The sequence below is a fragment of the Elephantulus edwardii genome, unplaced genomic scaffold (assembly GCF_000299155.1).
Source record: "Elephantulus edwardii isolate Elephantulus edwardi_28Jun2011 unplaced genomic scaffold, EleEdw1.0 scaffold00059, whole genome shotgun sequence".
In the NCBI taxonomy this organism is placed as follows: Eukaryota; Metazoa; Chordata; class Mammalia; order Macroscelidea; family Macroscelididae; genus Elephantulus; species Elephantulus edwardii.
Window position 1 is genome coordinate 11626613 of NW_006399809.1, and position 15408 is coordinate 11642020.

At 40.7% G+C, this 15408-nt stretch overlaps 1 pseudogene; it reads right to left on the bottom strand.

The window, feature by feature from the left end:
* Positions 1-1481: 1481 nt before the first annotated feature.
* LOC102875112 lies at positions 1482-2236 on the bottom strand (annotated as a pseudogene).
* Between the last annotated feature and the right edge of the window lie 13172 nt (positions 2237-15408).

Sequence of the window (15408 nt, forward strand, 5' to 3'; positions counted from 1 at the left end):
TGGACCCTCTGGTGGGTTTTCTGAGACTGCTAACAGCATTGGAGGAGACTGCTCATCCTTCTCACACAGAGCGGCTGGTAGATTCGAACAGCATACCTTTGGGGTTGTAACAGCTTCTTACCACTAGATCACCAGTACTCCCTAATGCAAATAGTTGTTGTTGTTGTTATGTACTGTTGAGTAGGAACTGACCCACAGCTGACCCTGTGCATGTTTTCAAGGGTGGAGGTGGTGGTTAATCGCACAGAAGGAGATTGCCCATCTATTTCCCTCAGAGCAGCTGGTGGATTTGAACCATGTCCTCAATAACTATTTGTTGAATGAATAAAGAAATGATCAAATAAATAATACTCAGTTCTCTGTTTACATCGAAGTATTTGCAAATGAGTTTAACAGTATCTTTGCCTTACCAGGAGTTTTCTGGCCTTTACTGGCCATTGAAAGGCTTTTCCCTCACATGATTTCATTGTCCCACCAAGGTATTGTGCTTCCCACCTGGCAGATAGATATCTTGGCCACTCTCTTGGTGGCTTGGATCACATATCTTCCCACCTTGCAAGCCATAGTCTGCATCTGTGTGCTTAGGAAAGGATAGGCATCCACCCTGCTACTGCCGCCTTCTCCTCCATTGTACCTACCTTCCTCTAAATCTTTCCATTGACTTGGGAGGGAGCTTAGGTTAAAGACATGAAAGCATTTTGAAACATCTAAAGCTCTGTACCGCTTTAAGGGATAGGCCATTTTCAGTTAAGTCCACCGACTAACTGAGCATCCCGTAGTGCTGGTCCAGTGGAAAGATGGTGGTCAGTTAATCATTTCCTTCCTGCCCAATAATGGAGCAGCACTTCCTCTGTGGATTTGAAAAATTATATCTCATTTTTGGCTTCAGATTTCCTACCTCTGAATGCAGTTTTCTGATTTCTTTGTTGTCTTCCTTGGGAATGAGTTCATTTTCTGATTCGTCTGCCATTTTGGGGAGTATCTCTGCTCTTCTAAGGACTGCTGTTTTGTTCACTGGATATTCTTTTACTTTCTACATCTTACTTTTATTTCCAGTGAATATTAGTAATGCAAGAGTTTCATGACTTTGTATTCCTACAAGAACACCTGGCTGTCTCGGGGCCCCTGTTTGACCCCAATTTTTCTTTTCTGTGCAGGCTTTTCAAGGAATCCCTTAAGCCAGCTGAAAGCCTTTTCTTAAAAATCTCTTTTATTAATTTGAACTCTTTCTCCTCTTTACCTATTATTCTAACACGAGTTAGTTGGCCTGTTAGTTCCAAAGCACTATTTTGTTTTTTGTATTCTTGTGGCCCAAGCCCCTATCCCCTGCATGGAAAGTCCAAATAATGAGAACCACACATCTGAAACCAGTCTTTGTGCTCAGACCTGAGCAATCTTCTCACCCTACAGCCTTTTTTTTTTTCTTTTTAGCAGATGGTGGGATAAGTTTATTCTTATGTACAGAAGAATTGGTGTGTACATCAGCCCAGTTTAGTGGCCAGTTCTTTGGCCTTGGCCTTCTCTAACTTGGCATGCAGGCCATTGACTTGGGCCTCAGGACGCTGCCTCCCCAGTGGCAGCAGGTCTCATCATATCTGTCATTCTAATTGGTTCTGGTGGCTTCTACCAGCTTCACCAGAGCACCTTTGTCTTCCGGGTTCACCTGCATGAAGGCAACAGTGGTGCAGGTCTTCTGGTGGACGAGGCGGCCCAGCCTGGCCTTGCCCTTAAAAATGCAGTAGGGAATACCCATCTTCCGACACAAGGCTGGCAGGAAGACCACCAGCTCTATGAGGTCCACGTCGTGTGCCATCACCACCTATTGGGTTTTCTTGTTCTCCACCAGGGTGATGATCGTATTCACCCCTGCACGGAGGACGGGGGCTCTCTTGGTGGGGGTGTCTCCTTTGCCAATAGCCTTCTTCTCAGCCTGGGCCAGCAGCCTCTGCTTCTTCTCCTTCTTGGTCTCTGGTCGGGCCAGCTTCAGCAGCTGAGTAGCTGTCTTGCGGTCCAAGGCCTGGGTGAACTGGTTAATGGTGGGTGGCACCTTGAGAGGTTTGTAGAGGACTGCCCTCTGCCGCTGCAGCCGGATGTAGCGGGGCCATTTGACGAAGCGGGTAAGGTCCCTTTTGGGTTGGATGTCCTGCCCGATGCCAAAGTTTTTGGGCCTTTTCTCAAACAGGGGATTCACCACCTTCTTGGCCTCCTGCTTCTTGACCTTCTTTCCCTTCAGCATCTTGGGCAGATGGGAGAGAGAGCCCTATCAACCTTTTGAGGAACTAGAATATGAATGTTTTCATGCTTTCTGATTGACTTCAACCTTTCTGGGACCAGACATTAGGTTTAGAGAGAACGTATGGCATTATTGGCCAAATTATTTCATTTTCTTACTAAAAGTCCTAAGTAACACAAGAGCTGATGCTTTTGCGTTTTAGATTTTTATAAGGAAAACAAGGTAATCTTTAAACAGATTCTCTTCCTCCTTGACAAAGAAAAACCAAAGCAACTTTACTTTAGTACAAAATTACAATGTCACAATTCATTATCAGTTTCTGTTCTTGAAAAAAGAAATATATTATCTATAAAGTAGACTTCTAGGTATTTCTTCTTAGCCAGTCTTAGTTTGGAAGCCCCACTGGTTAGCAGCATTACAACACACAAGCCTCAACTGACAGATGGGTGAAGACTGTACATTGACCAACAATCAAACTCAGGTCTCTTCTATGGAAGGCAAAAATTTTTCCATTGAGACATAAATGTCTTGAGGTGGTAAGTTGTGACCAAATATTTCTCCTGATTTTCCAAGATGGAGAATAAGATGCAGGGTAATAGATAATGCACTTTATCTAAAGTTCCCTGTGACGTTGATGGCACAGGGCTCTTAAGAGTGATTTTTTAATGGGTGGCATGCTATGAGTAAGAGCTGTGGTAACATGCACTTTCCTCATCATGTCTACTCAGAGCAAATGTGCTGACTCAGAAGCAGAGGGCTGAAAGGCAAGCTACTGGTCAGCCTAGGCCTGAGAACAAACAGGCTTATATTCTAATTTAATTTAGACATTACCATGTTACATTGCCATAAACTCTGTAGCCTAAGTATTCTGTCTGTGAAGTAAGAGAGTTGAAGTTAGTGTTCTCTAAGGTTGGATGGCCACTTTTTTGTAATGAAGCCGCTGCCATTGAGTCAAGTTGGACTTACAGAACCTCATGTATGCCAAAATACAGCAGAAGGAACTGAAGAACGAATTCAAGCCTTGAGTTGCAATACTTAAAGATGCTATGGGAAGAATGTTGAATGATCCAGGAATCATCAAAATAAAATAGAAGGAGTACACAGAGGCATACTGTATTAAAAAGAGTTGGATTATACACAAGGATTTCATGAAACAACATATGACCAAGAGGCAATGGTGATGAAGGAGGAAGTTCAAGCTGCTCTCAGGTAATTTGCAAAAAAGAAGGCCCCAGGAATTGATGGAATATTAATTGACACACTTCAGTAAACAGATGCTGCACTGGATGTGCTCACCATTTGTGAAAGAAATCTGGAGGACAACTACCCAGCCAACTGACTGGAAGAGATCCATATTTATTCCCCCCCCCCAAAAAAAAGGTTATCTGACAGCATGAGAATTATCAAACAATGTCATTAATATTGCACAAAGCATAATCTTTCTGAAAATTATAAAAAAAATGTCTGGAACAGTACATCAACAGAGAACTACCAGAAGCACAGGCTGGGCTTAGAAAAGGTGGTGGCAGTAGGGACATCATAGTCAATGTTAGATTGATCTTGACTTAAAGCAGAGAGTACTAGAAGAATATCTATCCATGTTTCATTGACTGTGGAAAGGTATTTGACTGTGTGGATCACAACAAATTGGGGCTAATGTTGAGAAGAGTGGGAATCCCAAAGCACTTGATTGTGGTCATGTGAAATCTATACTTGGACCAAGAGGTTATTCTCAGATCACAGCAAGGCAACACTGTATGGGTTTTTTTTGCTTTTTTTTTTAAAAAGGAGTATGTCAGGGATGTATCCAGTCTCCATATCTTTTCAATATATATGTGAAACAGATAATTCAGGAAGCTGGTCTTTATGAGGAGGAATGTGGCATCAAGATTGGAGGAAGACTCATCAACTGCTTGGGTTATGCAGATGAATAAGCTTGCTTAAGGAGGACCTGAAGCATTTGCTGCAAAAGGTCTAGGACTGTAGTCCTCAATGTGGATTGCAGGTCAACGTCAAAAAGACAAAGATTCTCACCACTGGGTCAATGGCAGCACCATGATGGATGGAAAAGAGATTAAAGTTATTAACAATTTCAACTTGCTAGGCTCCACAATCAACATTCTTTGCACCAGAAGTCAGAAAATCAAAAGACAAATTACACTGGGGCAGTCTGCTATCAGGATCCTCTCCAAAGTGCTAAAGAGCAATGATGTCAATCTAGAGACTAAGGTGTGTATGATCTAGGCCATGATCTTCACAATTACTTGCTATCTGTCAGAAAGCTGGACAGTCATGAAGGATGACAGAAGGAGAGTTGATATCTTTGAGTTGTGGTGCTGGAGCAAAGTATTGAACAAACCGTGACTCGCCAAGAGAAAAAGCAATTCTGTCCTAGAGATAGTGAAACCAAGTTGCTCTCTAGAGGCAAGGATTTTGTCTCACATACTTTGGACATGTTGCCAGGAGGGACCAGTCCTTGGGAAACAACATGCTTGGAAGGATGGGGGCAATGCAGGAGAGGGAGATCCTGGATGATATGGATTGACACAGTGACTGGGTAGCGGGGGCAGTTGTGCAGGATAAGATACCGTTCACAGCAATAGTGCACAGGGTCACTAAGAGTCAAAGGCAACTTGGTGGCACATAATTATAAGCATTTATGGATCTTAAATTAAGGAACTCTGATAGCCTTGTGGTAAAAAGCTGTGCTGGAATCCGAAAGACACGTGGCTCAAATCCACTAGCTGCTCCATGGGAGGAGGAGACTCTCATGTGACTTACTGCCTCTGAAACCTGCTGGAGGGTCAGTTATGGGTTGGTTCTGACTCCATACCACACCACACACACACAAAAGCTATCAAATGACACATCAGTGGAAAGGCATGATTTGTCTACCTTGCAGCTGGCAAGCAGGGGTTTTATGGACTGGCTGTGAATTTTAAGCATCTAAAAGGAAAACATAACTCGATCCCTTTTGGATGAGCTCTTTGCAACTGTTCTGAAGCAGAGATTCTATTGAAAATCAGCAAGATCCTCTGTCTTCAGTGGCTGTGACCTCCAAAGGGCTGAGGAGAGGTCTTCTCAGTAGGGTAGTTGAGGACCAGGGCGTCTTTGGACAGACTTTGCTCTCTGAGGCTTTTTTCAGCAGCACAATGTTATTTTTTTTTCCTAAATGACTGTTTCAGTAGATATAAAGTGAAGCAAGATCTCATTGTGGCATGATTTTAGGACTACAACATGCAATAATTTAGTCCAATTCTACATGGTGGGATTTATGTCATTTCACAATTGAATGTTAGCACAAACCAGCCAAGCAACTGCAAACAAATCAGCTGGACTACGTCATCTTTCTGTTCCCACAGTGGTGCTTCAGTAAACGTTTGTGGAATTAGATTGCTCACTCAATACTGAAATGACTTCCTTAGAATCTCTGGCAGGCAGTCACATCATCTGCCTTTTATTGTATCACCAGGCAGCTCAGAACAATCCTGAAGATCTTCAATTGTTGACCCCAGGAGCTCTGGTGATGTAGTGGCTTACATGCTAGAGTGTGAACTGGTGGTTCAAATCTGCCAGCTGCTTCGAAGGAGGAAGATGTCTGGTCCCTTTCGCTTTACAGCTTTGTAAACTTGATAAAGTGTTCCCATGAGTTGTAATCCACTTAATGACAGTGGGTCTTTTGAATTGTTGGGGCTAATAATGCTAAGGTCTGGATTCTAAAACGTGGAAAAATAACTTGCAATGTCATTCTGCATCGAAGTCTCATGAAATAGAGCTTAACTGGATAGCAACTTACAACAGCAAAAGACTAACAGAGAGTGCTTAGACCTGCCTTCGTCCTGAATCCAAACTTATAGCCTCTAGAAAGAGGAAGGAATAAATCTCTAGTTTTTTAAGCTACCCATTTGGTGTTTTTTGCTTGGGCCATCATAGAGAAGTAAGAGGTTATTGTTATTTGTTGTCGAGTTGACTATGACTCATAGTGACCCCTGTAAATGAAGCCCTGGCCCTATCCTGAGCCAATCTCACCATCTTCAACACACTTGAATCCATTGCCACAGTCACTGTGTCAATCTATCTCGAGGAGGGTCTTCTTCTTTTAAGGCACTGACCCTCTGCTTTTCTAAGTGTGACATCCTTCTTTAGGGACTGGCCCCTTCTTACAACATGCCCAAAGTAACTGAGATTGAGTTTCAGCATCATTGCCTGCAAGGAGCACTCTGGTTTCACTTCCTCCAGGACAGAGTTTATTCTTTTGTTAAGACATTCAATACTCTTCTCCAGCTCCACAACTCAAAGGCATCAATTCTTCTTGAGTCATTCTTAGTGACTGTCCAGCTTTCAGATGCATAGAAAACAATTTAATAGACCATGGCTTGGATCAAGATCACCTTTGCCTTTAAACTGACATCAGTGCTCTTTATCACTCTGGAGAAGTCATTGACAACAAATTTTCTCAGTTTGACTTGTCTTTTGATTTCCAGACTGGTGATGCCAAGGATGTTTAATTGTGAATCTAAGTAAGATGAAATATTTAGCAACTTCAGTATTTTCTCCTTCGGTCATGATGTCCCTTGTTGGTCTAGTGGTGAGGAGTTTTGGCTTTTTGATGTTGATATGTAATCCATATGAAAGCTGTGGTCATTCCACGACAAGTGCTTCAAGCCCTTCTTATATTCAGTGAGCAAAGTTGTGTCATATGCATGAAGCAAATTATTGACAAATTTTCCTCTGTTCTTGATGTCACCACATTCTTCTTCATAAAATTCAGCCTCTCAAACCTGTTTAAGCTTTAGATTGAAAATATAGAAGAAAAGGAAACATCCCTGACATACTCCTTTCTTGGTTTTGAACTATGTATTGTTCCCTTGCTCTGTTAGGGCAACAGTTCTTGGTCTGGGTATAGGTTTCAACTACTCATGTGCAAGTTAAAATGGAAGCTAAAAAAAAAAGAAAATAAATCCACAAGAACCAAATACAACCCTAACTAAGTCTATTCCACCTGAATTTAAAAACCATTTCAAGAATAGTTTTGAGGCATTGACAACTAATGATTGAAGATCAGATGAGCTGTGGATGACATCAAGAATATCATCCATGAACAAAGCAAAAGGTCATTACAAAGACAATGGAGGATGAAAAAAATAGATGTATTAAAATAATGTACCAATGTATTTTTAAAATAGGATAGTATTGTACTAGAATACAGAGAAACCAAAGCAAAGGGAAAGAATGACAAAATTAAAAAGTTGAACAAAAGATTTCAAAAGGTAGCTCATGAGGACAAAGCAACATATTATAAGTGCAAAGAACTGGAGTCAGAAAAACAAAAAGTAAGAACTCACTTGGAATTTCTCAAGCTGAGGGAACTGAGGAACAAATTCAAGGCTTGAGTTGCAATACTTACAGATACTATAAGCAAAACAAGATGCTATCAGACCAAAGAAGCATCAAAAGAAAATGGAAGTATACCCATGGGAGGAAGGGGTGGGAGGAGAAGGGTTAGGATGGGTAGGGGTGAAATCAAAGGGTTGCACAATTTGGTGGGTTGAGGGAGGGAGGTAAAGGAAATGGAAAGATCTGGTGGGGACCTAAAAAGACAGGGTAACGACAGACATAGTCCAACAGTGATTCATTTTTATAAAACATAATGTATGGGAATGATTATATGAAACAAAATGCGAATGAAGAATAGTGTGAAAGACAATGTATATGAACTTTTCAAAAATATTTTCCAACAGAATGAAAAGGAAACCTACTGACTGGGAGAAAAAAAACCCCAAACCTACCACATTTGGCAATACCATTTCAGACAATGGTCTCATCAAAAGTTTACAGAATCCTACAGGGCCCCAAGAAGAAAAAGACTGATAACATAATTACAAAATGGTAAAAAGACATGAAAAGAATTTTCTCAGAGGAAGTCAGTGGGATGGCCAACAGATACATGAAAAAATGGTCAAAATCACTGGCAATAAGAGAGATGAAAATCAAAACCACACTGAGATACCATCTCAACCCCAGTAGCAGTGGCAAAATTTAACAGGACAGCAAGTAATAAATGTTAGAGAGGATGTGGAGAAATGGAAACTCTTATACACTGTTGATGGGATTATAAAATACTACAACCACTGTTGAAGGCAGTTTGACCTTTCCTCAAAAAGCTGAACATACAAACTCCATTTGATCCAGCTATTCCATTGCTTGGAATATACCTCAAGAAAATGAGAACTGAGGCACAGAGACTTGTACACCAAAGTTCATAGCATCATTATTCACCATCGCAAGAAAATGCAAACAACCCAAACGTCCAACCACGATCAGACAGATTGAGAAATTATGGTACATTCACATGATAGAATACTACACAGCATGCAGGAGCAATGATTTTTAAAATCTCTACCTAGCTTGGGAGGGATTGAAGAGCATTATGCTAAGTGAACTAACTCAGTCCTATAAGGACAAATACTGTATAAGACTATTATTGTAGAAATAGAAAGGTAACTAGAGGGGAGGGTGGGAGCAGAGGAATGAGGATTGAAGGGTAAGAGTGGGTGGAGTAATCATAGGGTCGCACAATATGATGGGTAGAGGGAGGAGTGGGTAAAGGATATGGGAAAGATCTGATGTGAAAATAGATTATATGGACTTTGTAAGTAAACCAGTATAAAATAAAAAAATTATTTAGAAAAAAATCCACAATGTATATGGATTTTGTAAGCAAACTAATATAAAATAAATTTTTTTTAAAAATGATGAAAGTTATACATGGAGTCACTGTACCAAAAAAGAATTAGCTAATAAAGAACTATTTCAGGAGGTTGTGTATGATCAAGAACCCATGGTGATAAAGGAATAAGTTCAATCTGCTCTGAAGCCATTGGCAAAAAAGAAGGCCCCAGGAATTGATGGTATATCAACTGATATATTTTAACAAACATGCGGCCTTGGCTGTGCTCACCAAGTTGTGCCAAGAAATCTGGAGGACAACTACATGGTCAACTGTCTGGAACAAGTCCATATTTAATCCCATTCCCAAGAAAGGTGATCTAACAGAATATGAAAATTGTCAAACAGTATCATTAATATTACATGAAGCAAAATATTGCTGAATATTATCCAAAAGAGGCAAAGAACTGTCAGAAATACAAGTTGGATTTAGAAGAGACTTTGGTACTATGGATATCATTGCTCATGTCAGATGGATTTTGGCTAAAGAAGAATGTCTAAAAATAGACATTGTTTGTTGACCATACAAAGGCATTTGAATGTGTGGATCAGAACAAATTGGGATAACATTGAGAAACATGAGAATCTCAGAACACTTGATCATACTCATGTGAAACCTATACATAGACTAAGGAAACCAAGACAGTCACTTGTAAAAACTGAACCTTGTGTGCAACCAGCTTCTATTTTTCCAGGGTGGCCTGAAGGAGTTCAGGCTTCATTTCATCAGTAGCTTTCATCATCAGTCCCATGCTGGCCAAGAACTATAGCAATCTTGTGTATAGCCATCCATCTTCTCAAAAACAGAAAGAAAATGTATCAAGGACAACTCCAAAGTTAGAACAGAAGAGTTTCCATTTCCAAGCAAACTGACACTTGAGACTTCAGGGTAGAGTCCCCAAGACCAGTGGGGCAAAGTCTGAACAGCATGCCATTCTTATTCACTTTTGGACAAAGTTCCCTTCCCTGACACTCCAAATACTAAGTGGCCTTGCTGTGCAGGATGACATCTGACCAGTGAGACTCGCCTGTGAGCTAGTCTCTGTTTCTGCCTTGGAAAGTGTCCTGCTTGTGGTTCTCATCTAACACAGGTGCTCAGGCTGATTGGAAATTCTTCATTAAGTGTTTACTGCAACAAATATGCTGATTTACAAGTTGTAAGCAATTCCTGACCAAGAAGAAAGGCTGGCACAGTCTCCAAGGAGTTGCACAGGGAAACACTACACACAAGACACCCAAAGCCATTAACAAGCTGCTGTGACAGACACATGGCTAAAGGTGAAAAAATTAGCCATTAACATCAGAGAGAGGAGAGAAAGCAAGTGTGAAGTGTAATAGCTGAGCAAGGTTCAGTGGTTCAGCCCTCTGTCAGAGTTCTCTCATGGACTCATAGGCTAGACAAGGTCCCTGCAGTGTGACCTCTCACTGTCTCCTTCAGGCGTTAAATTGCTTAGGCATGATGGCTAAGGAAAGAGAGAAGTCCCAGAATTCTGAATCTGGTCAAAGGAGTCAGAGCTTTCAGGATTTGCACACTTATTAACTTCAGCAAATAGCATCAGAATTGCCCATCATGGAAAAGACCGCAATCCAGAATCTGCCTGATGAGCACTCTTCCTTATGTTCCAATTTATAATCTCATTGGTGTCTGGAAAATTTTTTCCCTGCTGGGAAAGTAAACTATCCAACTGGGATAGAGGAGCAGAGAAGGATGGTGGGAAAGAACAGTGGAGTTGAACAGACCTAAATTCCTAAGAATTATAGCTATTCAATTTAGGGTAAAATGACTAACCTCTCTGAGCCTTGATGTCTTTATATGTAAAACAGGGTTAACAATGATCGTCATTCAGAGTAGTTTTGAGAACTAAGAAAAAGTCCAAGTGATTAGTGTTGTGCCAGACACACAGAAGGCAAATAAATGAATTGTAGTTAATGTAGATTCTCTTGGTGGGTTTATCATACACATTAGTAATGAGGTACACTGGGTCACTGGGTGCTGAAGGTGATTGTGATATATGGGATGTGGAATGGTGTCTGGCAGATCAACCCTTCAGTTACCTTCTATCACCTTTCTACAACTCACAGAGTCCAGAACTGCACAGGACCCACCTTCTCACCTTTCTGCAGATGCCCTGTTGTAGAGATGCCCTTAAGTGAGTTTTCAAAATGACCCATGCACTTCTTACATTATTTTATTTTGTTTTATTTCAAGCTGACTCTGAACTGGGGAAAGACACTTGGGATCAATATTAGAGTATGATGCTTGTGCATACAGCACACACAAACTTGGTATGGGGTAAAACCCATTTGGGAACCACAGTTGAATTTCTACATTTCCACTCAGGGAGAAGTAAACCATTTCTCTTTCTGCCTTTTCTTTGGCCACCTATATTTTGGCATTTAGTATATGACTACATATTATTTTTCTGACATTTCCTACAGCACTTAAATGAATTAGATGGTTTCATAAGCCTACAGACTTTTTGTTAAAAAATTGAATTGGATCATTTTTTTTTCTTTCTCAAAAAGCAAGTTCTGGGAATTCTTGCCTGGCGTTGCTTCAACAGTATGTAAGAAGTTGAATTTAAAAGTGACTTTCCTGAGAAACATGACTGAGTGAAGGCAAAGCTGAAAATTAGAACATGGAAAATCCAGTTCTTCTGAAGTGTCATCAATGAAAAGAGCAAAGGAATGTGCCACAGGCTATGGACACAAAATGTGCCCTGCACTAGAGAGTTTTCAACACTGAACATTTCTAGCAAGCATCACAACTTCATATATTATGATTTTATTTTTACAAAAGAAGTGGAGTTTCTGACCACATGGTTTATTTTTGTACAGGACATTATATCATGTCCTGTCATGATAGTCTATATCTTCAAGGGCATGATGCCACACTTCAGAATCCATTTTACTTAGTGGACATTTCAACAGCTCTTCCATAGGGGGAATGTTTTCTGAAAAACAGTGCATGGTGGAGGAATATACCTCATGTGAGTGGGGATTCTTCCATATTATGTTGAGAGTATTTTTAAATTTTTTAAATCTTTTTTTATTATTATACTAGTTTATTTACAAAATTTAAATATATTGTTTTCTAGAACAGATTCTTCCAGAGTCCAAATTCATCCTTCTGTGAAATGGTATAAATGTATTTGTGAAAAGATACCTTTAAAAGTCATCTAGTTCAGGTTCTGGCAAACATTTTCTGCTAACAACCACAAAGTAAGTATTTTCCTCTTTACTAGCCATGCCGTTCAACTCAATTGTAGGACAAAAGCAGCCATAGGTAATACATCAGCAAGTGGGCATGGGTGTGTTCCAATAAAACTTTATTTATGAACACCAACATTTGGATTTCATGTAACTTTCATGTGTTGTGAAGTACTTCTTTTCCTCTTGAGTTTTCCAGCCATTTGGAAATGTAAATGCAAATTTATAGCTCACAGACTGTACAAAAGGAAGCCATGAGCAGGTTTGGTCTGCAATATATGGTTTGTCCATTCTTTTGCTAAGGGGGAAAAAAAAATTCCATGTCCAGAAACACATAAAATTATTTTTCTCAACTCAATTCCTGTGGAGGGTGAAAAAGCATTGGTTTCTTTTTTTCCCCCTGATGTAACTAACAACTCAATGAGGGAACATAACATTAGGGTAGAATTTTCTCTCTCTCTGGAGGCACACAGGCCCCTCACTAGAAAACCAAGAGGCGTAGTGTTTTTGCCTGGACATGCTGTGGTAGATTCATGAGTTCTACAGATGTGTGAGCCACAGATATGTATTGTAGTAACTGTGGTGGTGTCAAGATTAATACATTCAGCTGTTTGCCGAAAGGTTGGAAGTATGTGTAAACCCAGAGGTCCTCAGAAGAAAGGCCTGGTCATCTACTGCTGAAAGTCAGCCAATGGCATCTTTAGGGTAGATGTTATCCAACCATGAACCCCTGCCTATACAAGACCACACAGAATATTGACTCAAAAAAAAACTCTCAAATTCATTCTTGTGGAATCACAAGTGACTCACAAATGACACTCCTGAGGGTGTCTGAGGCTGTAATAATGCACAGGAGGACAGATTATTCCTCTTTCGCCCAAGGAGCTGCTGGTGGATTCGAATTGCCAGGCAGGTGCTGCCTTCGGGTTAGGAGTGCAGCTCCACACAGACTAGGCCACCAGAGCTCCCACTACACAGAATTCCTCATTAGTTTCATACCAATTTTAATGACAGAGTAACACCGTGACACTGATGAGTCAAATTCAAGAATGGTTACCCATGGTGGACAATGTTTGGTGGAGCTCCCTGAGTAAAACAAGCTTGGAAGCAGGAGTGACATCCACTCTCATAGTAGCTTACCTCTGGAAACCCTATGAACCTGGAGAAAGGACAAAAGTTATACAGGTGTCCAGGTCTTTTATTCATAGCGTCACTACAACTCGATGGCACTTAACACCACCACCACCACCATTATATATTTAACAAATTAATATTTTTTAACGATATAAATGCTAAAAATTGATTTATAAAACCTTTCAACATTAAGTTGCAGCATTAATAAAAGTAAAAGGGTTTTTTCATTTTTCCTTTATTATTACTTCATTGTAAAACAAAAGTTATTGATAAAGGTTTAGAATAAGAATTTCCACAAGTATTGTAACTAAAACTCTTGAAAATTTGACAAATTAAAAAAAGGCAAACACCTAGTATGCTAATATAAAAATATTAGCAGCCACAAAAATAGCAGTGTGTGCATGCAGCATGAGCAAGGGAACAAAATGTATTGGAGCACTAACGATGGTGATGACCAGAATTCATCAGAGGGCTCAGAAAGGAGATTAGTATGGAATGTTAACCTTGTATGTATAACGAGTTATGTGCACTGAGTTTAAGAAAAACTCTTTTTGTAGTTGTAAGCTTTGTTCACTGGTGGCCTAGTACCAAGAAGCTAGCTTGGAAGGCCCACAGTTTGAATCCACCAGCTGCTCTGTGGAAGAAGGGTGGACAAAACAACTCCTGTGCATATGATGTATAATAAGACATATAAACTGTTGTTGTTGTTGTTGTTGTTATGTGCTTAAGAAAAAACAAACTTTTTGGTTATAACTTATTAGAAAAAGAACGTATGTCTTTTTTATATTTTTATAGAAAGAATAAATTTATTGAGAGATTCCACACAAAACTTGATATACAAACATTTTACTATCACTTTAGGGTCACCCTCTAAACCTGGTACCCTGGGACCGTCCTTAGGGCACCACTGAAATCAGCTGCTGAAAACTTAAGAAATACAGATCTATTGACACACATGGGATCACTATGAGACAGAACAACTGGAGATATACAGGAGAGAGAGGGAGAGAGTTCCTCTCAAATTATCAGAATCAGCAGAGTTACACTCCCTCTGTTTAATAATAACAAAGCCGGATTTATAAGTCTTATCAAACCATTTCTGTGGGGTCTGCATCATTTCACCAATTTCAACAAACTGTCTGAGCGAAGAGAAAGATTAGAGTGTGTATGTTTATTCTCTGCAGAGTTATGGCTGTGTTCTCTTCAAGAGAGTGAGATATGGAAATACACGTTCATTTAGCTAGGGCTCTGATGAGCTCTGGTGACAGCCGAATGTCATGCAGCCTTTGGTCAGGTGACTGAAAGGGAAGTTCTGCAGGAGATGTCTGTACATTTGGAGTTGCACATCCTTAACGAACAGTATGAGGGGTCAGGGAAAGGTGGGGGGCCCAGTTGTGGCAGAAGCCAGAGAGGCCTGAAGCTGAGGCCTGTAAACAGGTTCGTGCAGGGGCCGACCTGGTGAGAACGCTGTGGTGCTAGAGATGAAGAAGGCTTTTCAGCTGCTCCTTCTCATCCAGGAGAGAGAGAGGGACCAAGAGGAGAGCTGTGATCTGTTATCACTCCAGACCGCCCAGGGTTAAGGGAAAGGAAATAGACTGAAATGCAATGGACTAGACTAGGCCGCTCTGTGGCCCCCACTGCACTGTGAAGGTGGAGATGTGTGGGACCTCTTTGGAGGTCCATTGACATTGCTGGAAGTGACTCTCGACTTCTTAATTTCTCCAATAGCCAAGCTTGGAGTTCAATTCTCCCCATGGTGCTGACCCTGTCACCAGCCACAACTGGAGCTCTACTGCTCTGGGTCTACAACTAGTCAGTATACGCAGCTAGCCATTAGATCTTTTATCAGAGGGATATTTTAAAAAAATCTCAGAGGAAGACTACTACAGAGACCCAAGCACAAGAGAACAGGAAATACAGTGATTTGTATTAGAGGTCTCAGGAAGTCCCTTATGCCTGCTTTGGAGACCAAAGCAGGTCTGAATGCTCATCTCCAGGGTGATAAGCTCCCAGCCCCAGGCTCAGTCGCTGCTGTTATGGGTGAATGACTGGACTTGGGCGAAAGCACTGAGCATTCAGTTGCAATGCTGTTTTTTCTGCCT